Here is a 14207-nt window from a genome sequence, read left to right as displayed (position 1 = left end):
AAAAATCAGATGAAAGCTTTGTAATAAGATGTTTTATAATTCAGTGTTAATAGTAACACCATGCTGTTTTAAAAGGCAATAATCCAGTTCCTTAACGAATAAACGACGACAGGACCTAAAGTCAACAGTTTACCCTGACAAAGGAAGCAGACTTTTGCACAAATCCCCATGGTTCTAATGCTAATTGAATTTATTTAATGCCTTTCATGCCAAAGAATCCAAAATGCTTACAAATGAATAATATACAATATCAATAAAATTCAGTTGGAAAACCTATCAATTGTGGTGAAGTGCAGTAACCAGGTAGGTAATTGGCACACACAATGCTGAACAGCTCTACACAGAAGGGAAATTTTGGGGGAAAACACAACAAAGGAAACCCTATTGATGTGGAGAGTGTTGTAGGATCCAATGTCTCCGTGGAATAGACAGGACTTTGCTTTTTAAAGTTACAGCTACAAGAGCTATACAACATAAATAGTGTGGAATTCAATTTATCTGCTATAGGAAGGGTAAGAAGCTGAGTCACCCCTGCCAGGATTAGAACCTGTGGTTCCATGGAGTCTAGATAGTTATAACCTGATACACAGATCACTAAGCCACTCCCTTTCCTGCTGCTAATATTTAAATTTAGATTTTTAAAAGCCATGTTTAAATGTAAATGGATGGGAAACTGAACTATGCTCTCTCTTCACCATTATATGCTTATTTACTTAGAGTTGTTGAAAATGAGCCCATTCAGAGCTCAACATTAAAATCCAGTCAGCGGTGGAGCAATCTAACTACCAGAGAATAAATCAGACCATGAGTGAATATTCTGATTAACTGTGACAGCCCACTTGTGTAATGAGAATGTTCAAAGTGACTATTTAAAACTCTGCACCCCTTAAACTGAATAGTGTTGAACCTTTCACTCTTATGTCACATATCTTTACACATAGAAAGTAATGGTGAACCAACCTATATCTCTTCTAAAACAAGGGTCCTGCTCACCACCATTACCATTCCTCTGGCATACATCTCTAAAGGCTATTTTGATGTAGCTGATGCCAAATTTTGCATGATTCACATAGTTCTTTCTGATGTTCTCACTACTCTGAAAATACAGCTTTTCTAATTGTCACTCCAACTTGATATAAATAGAGGACATCTATTTCAAAATGAAAGACTCTCCTACTTTTATGTGAGACTCAATTATAGGACTCAAATTCTCACCAAGTTTTGAAGAGTAACGTGATGTAACACACAAAAGGCAGCCATATATCAACTAGTGATCAGCTAAACAATAAGTCCATGTCTTTGCGCTTTAAGTCTCATTCTAGGCCTGGGTCAAGCATTAGTGTGGGCCTATATCACAACCCTATACCATTTTCCCCACATATTGACCCACAGTGACTACACACATGAAAAAGGAATCTGGAAACCAAATATCTCCCTGGCTCACAACATCAAGCACCATGATCCAATCCATCCATCATCTTCCAAAATCTCCTTGGCTCTGAAACGTAAAGCTGGCAGTTGATAAAGTCTTCTCTACTTGTCACGTGAGTGACACATGTCTGCTTGAGGGCCCCCCCACCTTTCCTCACCAAGGCAGTTTTGCCAACTCTCACAATTTTTACTGCGAGTCTTGCAGTATCTCAAGGGCTTCTTAAAGCCCACAGATCCTGGAGCCAGGTGATTACATGAAAATCTCAGCTTTTTTTTTTTTTTTTTTTTTTAATTTTCTAGCCCTCATGATTGTTGAGAAAAGTTTGAAAACATGAACCCTACAAGTTCAAAACCCAGAACATAACTCAAACTCCAAAATTATTTTAAATCTCAAAATTTTGGAGGTCCCACAATTCTTCATTATTAATTGCTGGGAATTGGCAATACAACCAAGGTCCTCCAAAACCTAGTTGTAACCATTTTGTGTCCTGGTTGTACAGATCACTTAGGAAAAAACATGACTCTAGTTGTTTTCCAATTAAAGTGAATTAATTCATGGAACAGCTAATTGTATCCCTGGTCCATAAAGACTTTCAATGTGAGTTCACCAATCATACATAGAGGACAGTTTCACAATACGGAGCCTTTTCTGGCATTTATTGGCAAGCCCATCTAGAGCACATATATCCTCAATTCATTCCTGTTTTTTTAAGGTATATCTATAACTTCATGAAGGAGTTCTGAAAGGATTGCAAGGCTGACAGAAGCCATTATAAACACATTAAAATGCACGTGCAAATACATGACAAATCCATCCAATCTGAATCTGGAAGTTTGAGTTTTAAAAGAGACATTTTTTATCTCAAAATAATGCACATGCCATTTTTATTTGTTTAAACATAGACTGAAGTTTGAAACTATATTTTTCCATAATAAATTTCACCACTCCAGGCACAACAAACCAATGTGCTGATGTATATTTGCTGAATGTCATTATTTAAAGCGTAGTAGTTGCATTCTCACTACGGCCATGTCTACACTAGTCTTTTTTTCAGAAAAGTTTCCTCCTATTGCCAATACTGATGCAACTCCACAAATAACAGCAACACTGGTTGTTGACAGGGCACTGTTGGCCATTGGCATCTTCCAACACAGTCATCTAGACCTGTTCTCTGCAGGGTTAGATAGCATGCTTTTGAAATCACTGGCAACCACAGGAACCATCTCTACACTAGGTGGAAGTGCACCAGGTTTCTAAAAATGGTGAGAAATTTTCACCAGAAAGCCCTAGTGTAGATACAATTGAAGTCCCAATTGAAATTATACCATAGACTTTAATGGATCAAGCCCTAAAGTTTTAGAACCAGTTTCAGACACTGACCCATTAGGTATCAGAGGGGTAGCCGTGTTAGTCTGGATCTGTAAAAGCAGCAAAGAAACCTGTGGCACCTTATAGACTAACAGACGTTTTGGAGCATGAGCTTTCGTGGGTGAATACTCACTTCTTCAGATGCATGTGGTGGAAATATCCAGGGGCAGGTATATATATGCTAGCAAGCAAGCTAGAGATAACGAGGTCAGTTCAATCAGGGAGGATGAGGCCCTGTTCTAGCAGTTGAGGTGTGAAAACCAAGAGAGGAGAAACTGGTTCTGTAGTTGGCAAGCCATTCACAGTCTTTGTTCAATCCTGAGCTGATGGTGTCAAATTTGCAGATGAACTGAAGCTCAGCAGTTTCTCTTTGAAGTCTGGTCCTGAAGTTTTTTTGCTGCAGGATGGCCACCTTAAGGTTTGCTATAGTGTGGCCAGGGAGGTTGAAGTGCTCTCCTACAGGTTTTTGTATATTGCCATTCCTAATGTCTGATTTGTGTCCATTCATCCTTTTCCGCAGAGACTGTCCAGTTTGGCCGATGTACATAGCAGAGGGGCATTGCTGGCATATGATGGCGTATATTACATTGGTGGATGTGCAGGTGAATGAACCAGTGATGGTGTGGCTGATCTGGTTAGGTCCTGTGATGGTGTCGCTGGTGTAGATATGTGGGCAGAGTTGGCATCGAGGTTTGTTGCATGGATTGGTTCCTGAGCTAGAGTTATTATGGTGCGGTGTGCAGTTACTGGTGAGAATATGTTTCAGGTTGGCAGGTTGTCTGTGAGCAAGGACTGGCCTGCCACCCAAGGCCTGTGAAAGTGTGGGATCATTGTCCAGGATAGGTTGTAGATCCTTGATGATGCGTTGGAGGGGTTTTAGCTGGGGGCTGTATGTGATGGCCAGTGGAGTCCTGTTGGTTTCTTTCTTGGGTTTGTCTTGCAGTAGGAGGCTTCTGGGTACACGTCTGGCTCTGTTGATCTGTTTCCTTATTTCCTCGTGCAGGTATTGTAGTTTTGAGAATGCTTGGTGGAGATTTTGTAGGTATTGGTCTCTGTCTGAGGGGTTAGAGCAGATGCGGTTGTACCTCAGTGCTTGGCTGTAGACAATGGATCATGTGATGTGTCCGGGATGGAAGCTGGAGGCATGAAGGTAGGCATAGCGGTCGGTAGGTTTTTGATATAGGGTGGTGTTAATGTGACCATCACTTATTTGCACCGTGGTGTCAAGAAAGTGGACCTCCCATGTAGATTGGTCCAGGCTGAGGTTGATGGTGGGGTGGAAGCTGTTGAAATCGTGGTGGAATTTTTCCAGAGTCTCCTTCCCATGGGTCCAGATGATGAAGATGTCATCAATGTAGCGTAGGTAGAGAAGGGGCGTGAGTGGACGAGAGCTGAGGAAGCATTGTTCCAGGTCGGCCATAAAGATATTGGCATATTGTGGGGCCATGCGGGTGCCCATAGCAGTGCCACTGATCTGGAGATATATATTGTCATCAAATTTGAAATAGTTGTGTGTAAGTATAAAGGCACAGAGCTCAGCAGCCAGTTGTGCTGTGGCATCATCAGGGATAGTGTTCCTGACAGCTTGTATTCCATCTGTGTGTGGGATGTTTGTGTAGAGAGCCTCTACATCCATGGTGGCTAGGATGGTGTTTTCTGGGAGGTGACCAATGCATTGTAGTTTCCTCAGGAAATCAGTGGTGTCACGGAGATAGCTGGGAGTGCTGGTGGCATAGGGTCTGAGTAGGAAGTCCATATATCCAGACAGTCCTTCAGTGAGAGTGCCAATGCCCGAGATGATGGGGCGTCCAGGATTTCCGGGTTTGTGGATCTTGGGTAGTAGATAGAATAACCCTGGTCGGGGCTCTAGGGGTATGTTGATTTCTTCTGGTGTTAGTGTAGGGAGTATCCTGAGTAGATGCTGTAGTTTCTTAGTGTATTCCTCAGTGGGATCTGAGGGAAGTGGCCTGTAGAATTTGGTATTGGAGAGTTGTCTGGCAGCCTCCTTTTGGTAGTCAGACCTGTTCATGATGACAACGGCACCTCCTTTATCAGCCTCTTTGATGATAATATCAGGGTGGTTTCTGAGGCTGTGGATGGCATTGCACTCTGCACGACTTAGGTTGTGAGGCAAGCGATGTTGTTGTTCCACGATTTCTGCCTGTGCACGCCGGCGGAAGCATTCAATGTATAGGTCCAGACTGTCATTTCAACCCTCAGGAGGAGTCCATGTGGAGTTCTTCTTCTTGTGCTGTTGGTGGGAGGGCACCTGTGTATCAGTGCACTGTTCAGTGTTGTCCTGGAAGTATTCTTTGAGTCGGAGACGGCGAAAGTAGGCTTCCAGATCGCCACAGAACTGTATCATGTTGGTGGGGGTGGCAGGGCAGAAAGAGAGTCCCCGAGATAGCCCAGAAGAAAAGTCTGTCCTGAGTGTGTAGTTGGATAGATTGACGATATTGCTGTATATATATTGCTGGGTATAGATTGACCCATTAGGTTTCTCTTTCTTATTGATTCTTGATTAACAAGAGAAACAATGTATCTTTCAAATTTGCCAACATCCCTCACACAATGCAACAGTTGGTCTCACACAACCAATTTCATTAATTTGATTGACATACACAGGTCAGTATAAAAGCCCTGTGATCAACTTTGTCTCTAAGAAGTCAAGCACGCTACTTGCAAGAAAAAGCCAGACCAAAGGGCTAGGAAAACAAATTCAGAGTTCAGGACATGAGAACTTCTCCACTTTGCTTAAAATATGAACCACCATATACTAACCCAAAGCCTGAATCAAACAAAACCCCAACATTTTTTCTAGTTCTAAAAAGCTGAATAAATTTAAACTTTTAGAAAATATTTCCTGTGTGTCTGCATTCCCTGGGTTTGGCTGGAACAGGATGCGGAAATACCACTATTCAGTGAGAGAGGCTGTGTTTCCAAGCTAGTTATGTCCAGGAAATACTAGAAATTTCATAAGGTTTCCAGCTCAGTTTCTTGACCAAGGAAGTAAGGATAAGCATCCAAGCTTTCGGATGTTTCTCCACCCAAACTGAGCTTCCAAAACTTTTGATGTTTACTAGTCAACACTGTGAACCTGATCTTCTACTTTGTAATGCAATGTCCTACCCCTCACAAAATAAGTTGATGATCCTTAAGTTTCCTTATTGATTCAATATGCGAATTAGTAATACAAATAGTAGTTGCATGTGACAACAGATGGAAACTTAAAAAAAACACAGAGAAGAACAAAGTAGAACTATCCAAAACAAAGTTCCATGTATGATGAATTAACAACCCAATGTGTTAAGACACAGTTATCCTTAAATTCCAAGAGGAGTTTAAACATATTGAGGTAGCCTAATGGTCTATTTTTTCTTAGAAAGTTTTGACTTCACTTTAATTATGCTACAAGTCAAGATAATTCATGATATTTCCACCTTTCTTTTACAAAACTAAAAAGCTTCTTCCAGCTAAGGCAGACGGAATTTCAAAATTAGAACCTAGCAAAGTAATAGTTCTTCTAAATATTGAGCTTTATGAACTGGTTTCTATAAAAAATAGACAATTCTAGTGTAACTGCTGTTCTTCAAGATGTGCTGCTTGTGGCCATTCCATTCTAGGTGTGCATGCGCACACACATGCGGTCAGCAGAGATTTTTGCCTTAGTGGTAACCATAGGACCAGCTGTGGTACCTTCTAGAGTGCCACGTTCATACTGCGATATATCAGGAGCCACCAGCCCACACCGTCTCAGTTCCTTCTTGCTGAAATTCTGACAGAAGGGTAAGAAGGCAGGTAATAGAATGGACACGAGCAACACATCTCAAAGAACAACAGTTTGAAAGGTAGGTAACCGTTTTTTCTTTTTCGAGTTGTTGCTCATGTCGATTCCATTCTTGGTGACTCACAAGCAGTATCAATAGAGGTGGGCTCACAGTTCACCATCATGCAGCTCATAGCAGTGCTCTGCCAAAGCCACGCAAACGTGTGAACAGACAACCAGGTGGCAAGACAAATTTCTTGGATTGACACTTGCACCAGGTCAGACCACTAAAGGTGCCTGCGCTCTAGTGGAATGAGCCGTCACAGTTGTCGACAGGGGTACCTTCGCCAGCTCATAGCAGTAACGGATACAGGCCGTGATCCAAGACACAAAGGACTCCCTGAAGCACTGACTTGGGACCCAGCCACCAGCCCATGGACAAGAGGATGGTTCGGTACCGTGACCACTTGGTCCAGGAGGAGCCTGCTGGGAACGTAAACCATTGCCAGCCACATCTGTGGGGGTCTCAAAATGAAGCAAGGCATGACTGACCACATAGTGCATGTTGCCACGTGGCCCATCAATCGCAGAAACGTGTAGGCCGTGGTGATCAGATACCTCCTGATATGGGCTATGAGATCCGACATGGCCTGAAAGTGTGCTTTCGGAAGGAAGGCTTTGGCTGACACAGAGTCAAAAACCACTCCAATAAACTCTATGCACTGGACCGGCATTAACGTTGACTTTCCTATGTTTATTAACAGGCCCAGGTCGCTGCAGGTGGAGGGCAGCAGAACGAGGTTTCTTTGCACCTGCTCTGGAGACCTGCCCTTGATGAGCCAGTTGTTGAGATAAGGAAAGATCTGGATCCCTTGACGTCTGAGGTAAGCTGCTACTGGCACCACGCATTTAGTGAACACCCTGGGGGCCGAGGATAGGCTAAAGGGTAGCACCATGAACTGGAAGTGGCACCCATCCACTGTGAAATGCAGGAAATGTGTGTGTCCAGTGAATATGGAGACATGAAAGTAAGCATCGCTGAAATTGAGAGCAGCATACCTGTCCCCTGGATCCAGGGAAGCGATAATGGAGGCCAGGGAGACCATGAGGAACTTCACCTTCTTGAGAGACTTGTTGAGGCCACACAGGTCCAGGACAGGTCTGAGGCCCCCCTTGGCCTTCAGAATTAGGAAGTATCAGGAATAAAATCCTCTTCCTGTCATTTCCTGAGGAACCACTTCCAAAGCCCCCAATTGCAGGAGCTTGTTGACCTCCTGAACCAGGAGTTGCTCATGAGAGGGATCTCTGAAGAGGGACGGGGACACAGGGGGGAAAGTAGGGATATCCAAAAACTGCAGGTTATAGCCTTGAGATACTATGTCCAGGACCCAGTGGTCCGACGTAACCCATTACCATACCAACCGGTAAGGAGAATGATGATTGAGGAAAGGATAGGCAAGATCCAGACAGATGACTGGGATGTTGCCCTCGAGCGCACCCTCAAAATGACTGCTTTTGGCCCCCTAGGTGTTTAGCAGGTCCAGACTGGGCTGGCAAGCGGGAGGAAGGAGGGTGGCAACGGCTAAACCCGACGTCCCTTCTTCTTGAAGATCCCTGACGGGCTTTCCAAGGTCTTGATGACAGCAGGGACCAGAATGGCTTTCTAGCAGAATGTGGGGGTATGCATGCTCAACGAGCGAACAGTAGCCTTAGTGTCCTTCAACCCATGTAGCCTGGTGTCCGTCTAATCAGAGAACAGCACAATTCCATCAAAGGAGAGGTCCTGAATTGAGGACTGCATCTCCTGGGAGAGGCCCACCATCTGGAGCCAGGAACTGTGACACATGACTATAGCCGATGCGACCACCCTCATCGCCACGTCCCATGTCATTTTCAGGGAACATCTGACTGCCGCGGTACTTTCCTCTACCAAGGTGCCAAACTCTTGAGCCTGACCATGAGGAAGGGAATCCTGGAACTTTTTAAGACTGTCCCAAAGATAACAATTATATTGGCCCAGCAGGGCCTGATGGTTTGCCACCTGGAATTGTAGGCTGGCTGTTGAATACATTTTTCTGCCAAATAAATTGAGTTTTTTGGCTTCTTTACTTTTGGGAGAAGGGCTTGATGCTCCCTAAAGTCATCTGGGGGGCTAGCTCTGGAAGGTTCCACACCCTCTTTGTACGGGGAAGACGAGGAAGACTTGGTCTCCGGTGCAGGCGCTGAGGGCTTGCCTGCTGCAGGAGAGGGAAGTTTAGGAATGGGTATGAGATCCTGACCTCGGAACGGGCTTCCAGTACTGGGCCCAATACCAGTAGGACCACCATCTGTTGCTCCTACGCAGCCACCAAGGAGCAATGAGAAGGGGTCATCGTCATCACTGGAACGCCCCATGCTCCCCAATACAGCCACTGCATTGGCCACTGGGCTTGCTGCCACTGCGGTGCTGTGGATGACAGAGCAGGCTCCAGTGCCCAATCCCACCACTGAGACCAGGGCAATGGGACTTCATGCCAGATGAACCACTTTTCGGCAACCAGGGAGGAGCTGTGAATGCCTGAGTCTGTCTACTGGTAGTGGCTACCCGCGATTGCTGGCCAGGCATAACTGACTGGTGACTGTACCGATGAGAGTGGTCCCGGTGCCTGGGAGACCTGCATCAGGGGGAATGGTGCCCGTGGGACCAGCAATAAGATGGGAAGCGTTCCCAGGGTGCCGGCGATGGGGACCGACGTCTAGAGGTAGGTCAGCGAGAGAGTAAATGATGCCATTCATAGTACGGGAAGCATCGACCCCATGCCAGTCCACGACAAGGAGTTTCCGGTCATCACCATCCTGTTCCCGACACCACTTGATGATCACCAGAGATGTCGGACTGGAATCTGGAAGATGACTGTATGTGATTTCCTGTAACATGAGACACCATTGCACATCAGTGTCCACACAGTACTTGCCAGGAGGAGGATCATAATCCAAAGGCAAGGAAACCAAGATGACTGGAGACCTTCATCCTGTTGCAGCCTTTATCTGCCTTCACAACTATTAAGAGAAACTGTCTCTTCATCCACCTGCTCTGCCACTGAGGACTTGCCAAGTAGGGAGAAAGAGGAGGAGGGAATTGTATCGCTGGTCATCTCGAACCTCACCTTCCACCTTGCTACCTTGGAGGATTCTGCCTGGAATGACAGAGACTCCTGATGGCATTGCTCTCAGGACCATGGAAACACACAAGCCATTGCACCACATCAAGGTCACAATCCACTGGGGCATGTTTCAAGGATTCCAGTATTTAGGGATCCAACAAAGACAACAGGAAATAGAGAAATGGGAGAGGAAAGAATGCACCACAGCCTGACTCAACAATCCAGATCCAACCTTTCCACCAGGAAATGTCTGCCCCAACTGTGACAAGATATGTGGATTCCGGATTGGTCTCATTAGCTACCTGTGCATCCACCAGCAATAACTGGCTATCATTTTATGGAAGACAATCACCCTCAAACTCTGAGGGATTGCTGCCAATGCAGTCCTCTCTCTCTTCAAAAGTGCTTTACAAACATTATCTAATTAATCCTCACAACCTCCCTGCAAGACAGGTAAGTAGGTACTATACTAATATTACAGATGGAGAAACAGGCAAAGAAAATCTCAGTGACTTGCCCAAGGTAACCCAATGAGCAGAGAGCTGGAGAACTCTAGAATTCAAGAGCTCCTAGCTTTCCGTCATGTTCTCAAACCACTAGATCATCCCATTTCTTAGATCACCACACATGAGTTTAAGATTGTACATTATTTCCACCATAGATCCCCAGAGACTGCTGCATGACAAAAACAGAAGAGGATTGTTGCAGAACACTTCCTCCTCAATTACCTTTAAAATGCATAGCTTTTAAACAATTGGTTTTTAAAATTTGAAAATTACTTCAAGATGAAGTGAACATAGCGCTATATTGCCATAAGAAAGAAATCCAAACAACCAAATCTGGGTCCACCACACATCGTATTCCAAAATACCAGTTTTATCCAAAAGAATTCTGCAACAATTCTGTTCTACCTTTTTATTCCAAGACATGTATTGCCTTTAAAAAATAATCATCCTGACTCACGCTTCAGGATCCTGACTCTGCAAATGCAGTTGCACTTCCTGACCCACCCAGAGATGCTAGAAATAGCTTTTAGATAAGTACTGACTGGCTAAAAAAGTAACATAATAGAATCTCAAATGAAAACAACTCTCATGGTAACAGCTGAAGAAGATAAATCTAGTTGGCTGTAATTCTCACATAGATGCACACGACGGGAGGGGATTTTCTCCATTTTGAATGTGCACCTGAATGTTTTAAGATACGTATAGTATACATATAATCTAAAAGACTCTCCTCCCCACCATTTACATTCCAGCAACTCTAACCATCTTCTGCAGGAAGTTAATTCACATCCTTCCGATCTGCTCATTGCCAACACCTACCCAAAAGCAAAGTAGCCAGGGACAGTATGGACATTTTAACTTCACAGGAAATTATCAGAGGCTATATATATCATGCTGGCAAAACAGAGAAGTTAAGAGATAATATAAAAATAAGGCCAGGTCTACACTACAAACTTACAATGGTATAACCACATCGCAAGGGCTATGAAAATTCCACACCCATGAGTGACATAGTTATACCAACCTAACCCGCAGTGCAGACAGCGCTCTGTCGACGGGAGGGCTGCAGCATTTTTAGTGTAGACCTGCCCTAAGTGTCTGATCCTGGGAGGTGATGAGCACCCTTACGTGCAAAGAGGCCAAACCTTGAGAAATTCAGACCTCTGCTAACGATCAGTGCTTTTCAAGATTTGTCTCCTTGAAGTCACTGGAATTAGTATCTGAGACGTGTTATCTGGCACTTCATAAGAACTAGTACTCAAATGTTTCCAGAAGTACTTGCAGTAAGAAAAAAAGTAAATAAATAAAAAGGAGGAGTGGTAAGGGAAAAATTCATTTTATTTCACTTTCCTGTATTGAACAGGCAATAACTGCAGTGCAAAGTATTTTTCCATAAAAAGGAATGTTTCCTTGGTACAGTTTAGTACACTTCTAGAAAGCATGCTAGTTCTTTTAAATGTATGAGCATTTGTAGCACAGTAGTTCTGTCTCGCTAATTAGAGAAGTCAGATTCCCAACATGATAAGATTAGGGCTTTTCAACTGGGATGATTTTGAACTGCATCTGCTGGAGAAAGAGAACTGAAAAGCGCACATTAGGCACCCAGCCACTTCAAGTTTTCCCATTAGCAAGGCTTCTGACCTTCCTAAAGTGCTTCTTTTATGGGTTGTTATTAATAATACTCAGCACCAGCATACTAGCTTCAAAATGCTTTTACAAACCCCAGTTAATGAATCCAGCCAGCTTTTCAAATATTATTTAAAAACATGTTTCACAAAATGTATCTAAATCAACACATACAATGTAATTCTGTTTTTATTCCAAGTGAACAGTATACTCCGACTTTGCAGCAAGTGTAGCTGTATGCAAGAAAAACTCTTGCCATGGCTTGCCACTTGAATACAAGCAGGAGCAGTGATAATTGTTCATGTAGGAAAAGCCTCTTGAGACATGAGCAGTACCTGGAGGTATGCACACAGCTGGCTGGTCAGGGAACAAATAGTCTGGAATTTGTCTTCTTGTCTGATGTATGTTCATTAGCCTAGTTAAATCACATCTGTCTGAAAGACGACTTAAACCTAAAAGCATTCTTTCTACGTCTAATTGCAAACATGGTAGGTTAATCTGAAAGCAATCCAAGAGATAGCCCTATTTGTAACAATTTATATGTTTTAATTGGATTGTTTAGAATAAGACAGATCTTTCTGCCAAACTGGTCTTCATCCTTTATTTCTTTTCAAAAAGAATATAAGACCCAGGAATGTCTGATTGAAAAACTAACTGGCATTTTAGAAAATGGATGGCCATTGTTTCTCTACAACAGTGTCACAAATATCAGATTACCCTATCAGAACTGCCCTGTAGAAAACACTCAAATAAATGAAAACAAGTGGATAAGTTTAAAAATATATATATACACAAAATGTGGTTGGTTAAATGGTGTATTATGACTTTAAAACAGGGGATAATGGTTGAGATTGTCAAAAGCACCTATACAGAGCTAGATGGAGGACAATTCCTTTCTCAAAATAATTTTTGAAGTTTGGTTTCCTCTCCCCCCCCACCCCCACCCCCCCCCCCACACACACACTGGAACAAAATAAAACCTTTTGAACATTTTCATGAAATGTAATCTTGTCAAAACTTCCAATTTTTTTATTTAACAAGTCAGTTTTCAGTTCAGGCCTGTCTTTCTCATTGGAAAGTCCAGCCTGAACCTCAGAAACTTTCCCCTCAGAGACTTCATTAAAATCAATACATTACTAAATAGCATATTTCAACAAAAACAACAAAAGCTTAATTAAAAATATTCCAACCAGCTCTACACCTGACTTTCGACCACCAGTCCCTCTGATTCCCTTTGAAAGTCAGTAGAAGTTGTGTTCCCAAATCAGTTAGGTGCTTTCGAAAATCCCACCCTAGAAGTCCAATCTGAACAGTGACTTCAAAGTGGCTGCACTCACACAAGTTCAGAATTAGAGCCAGCGTAGTCATCATTTGTGAATTAAGCCTCCTGTATTTGGGAAAGAATCATTTTCCAGTACAATCTCATGTACTGTATGAATAGATTACTACATGCATTAGAAATGGGCATAAACCAGCAACTTGGCTCCTAACTTTGAATTTAGGGAAAGAGGTGAAGAGCAAAATCTGTATTTAAATTTGCAGCTTTGACACATCTCTATCTAAATAGGTTACACCATTCTATCTCATGGACAGGCATTTTAATTTACTCAGTGAAACTTTACAATAACCCCACGTGCTAAACACTGTTCTAACGTCTATCCCAGCAAAAATGTCAATTTTGTGCACAATATCATTTTTGAGAATCAATTTTTCCAGTCTAATGTTTGCACTATTATCATTTATTGAAGCCAAAATAATTAGAAAAGAACCTGGCATTCAATAAATCAATTATACAGGAAGGAGGCACAGAGAACATCCAACATGTTGTGTTGTTAACTAGCTGCAAATATCATGACTACCACAGCACATCAGGAAAGGAGAAGTTTAAGAATGAGGATCTTAGTTTAAATGGCATTATACTGTGAGGCAACTAAAACTAATCAGTGTATGATACCTCTGACGAAGTACCAGAACAAAGTCAGCAGGCTGGTACACAGAGGAGTCCTTAATCATTAAAAATATAATGCAGTTCTGCTAGCCTTTTTCCATGCTGTTTTCTATTGTCCCAAGATACCTTGTGCAGTGTTGAAAATTTACAAGTGTGTGTGTGTGTGCGCTACAACATTTACATGCCAAAAAGGGATATAAACTCAGATAAGACAGAATGACAACAAACTCCTTCACATCCATAAGCTACACCAGGAGCAAATCTGGCCTGATAAAATCATTTAAGATCTATAATGAGAACACCTGAACAGAAGAACTCCACTAACCGTGGGGAACAACCCATGGATTCACAGCATTCTCATTTGCATATATTTGTATGATAACTAAATTAACCTGCTGTCCTGAAAAAATCAATTACT

General features: G+C 42.9%; 1 protein-coding gene across 2 annotated transcripts in view; it reads left to right on the top strand.

The window, feature by feature from the left end:
* NCEH1 (neutral cholesterol ester hydrolase 1) overlaps window positions 1-14207 on the top strand; it is an 824131-nt gene that overhangs the window by 510662 nt on the left and 299262 nt on the right. The window lies entirely within an intron of this gene.

Source organism: Gopherus flavomarginatus, chromosome 8, assembly GCF_025201925.1.
Source record: "Gopherus flavomarginatus isolate rGopFla2 chromosome 8, rGopFla2.mat.asm, whole genome shotgun sequence".
Taxonomy (NCBI): domain Eukaryota; kingdom Metazoa; phylum Chordata; order Testudines; family Testudinidae; genus Gopherus; species Gopherus flavomarginatus.
Note: the sequence above shows the minus strand (reverse complement) of the source record. Positions and strands in the feature narration are given on the sequence as shown.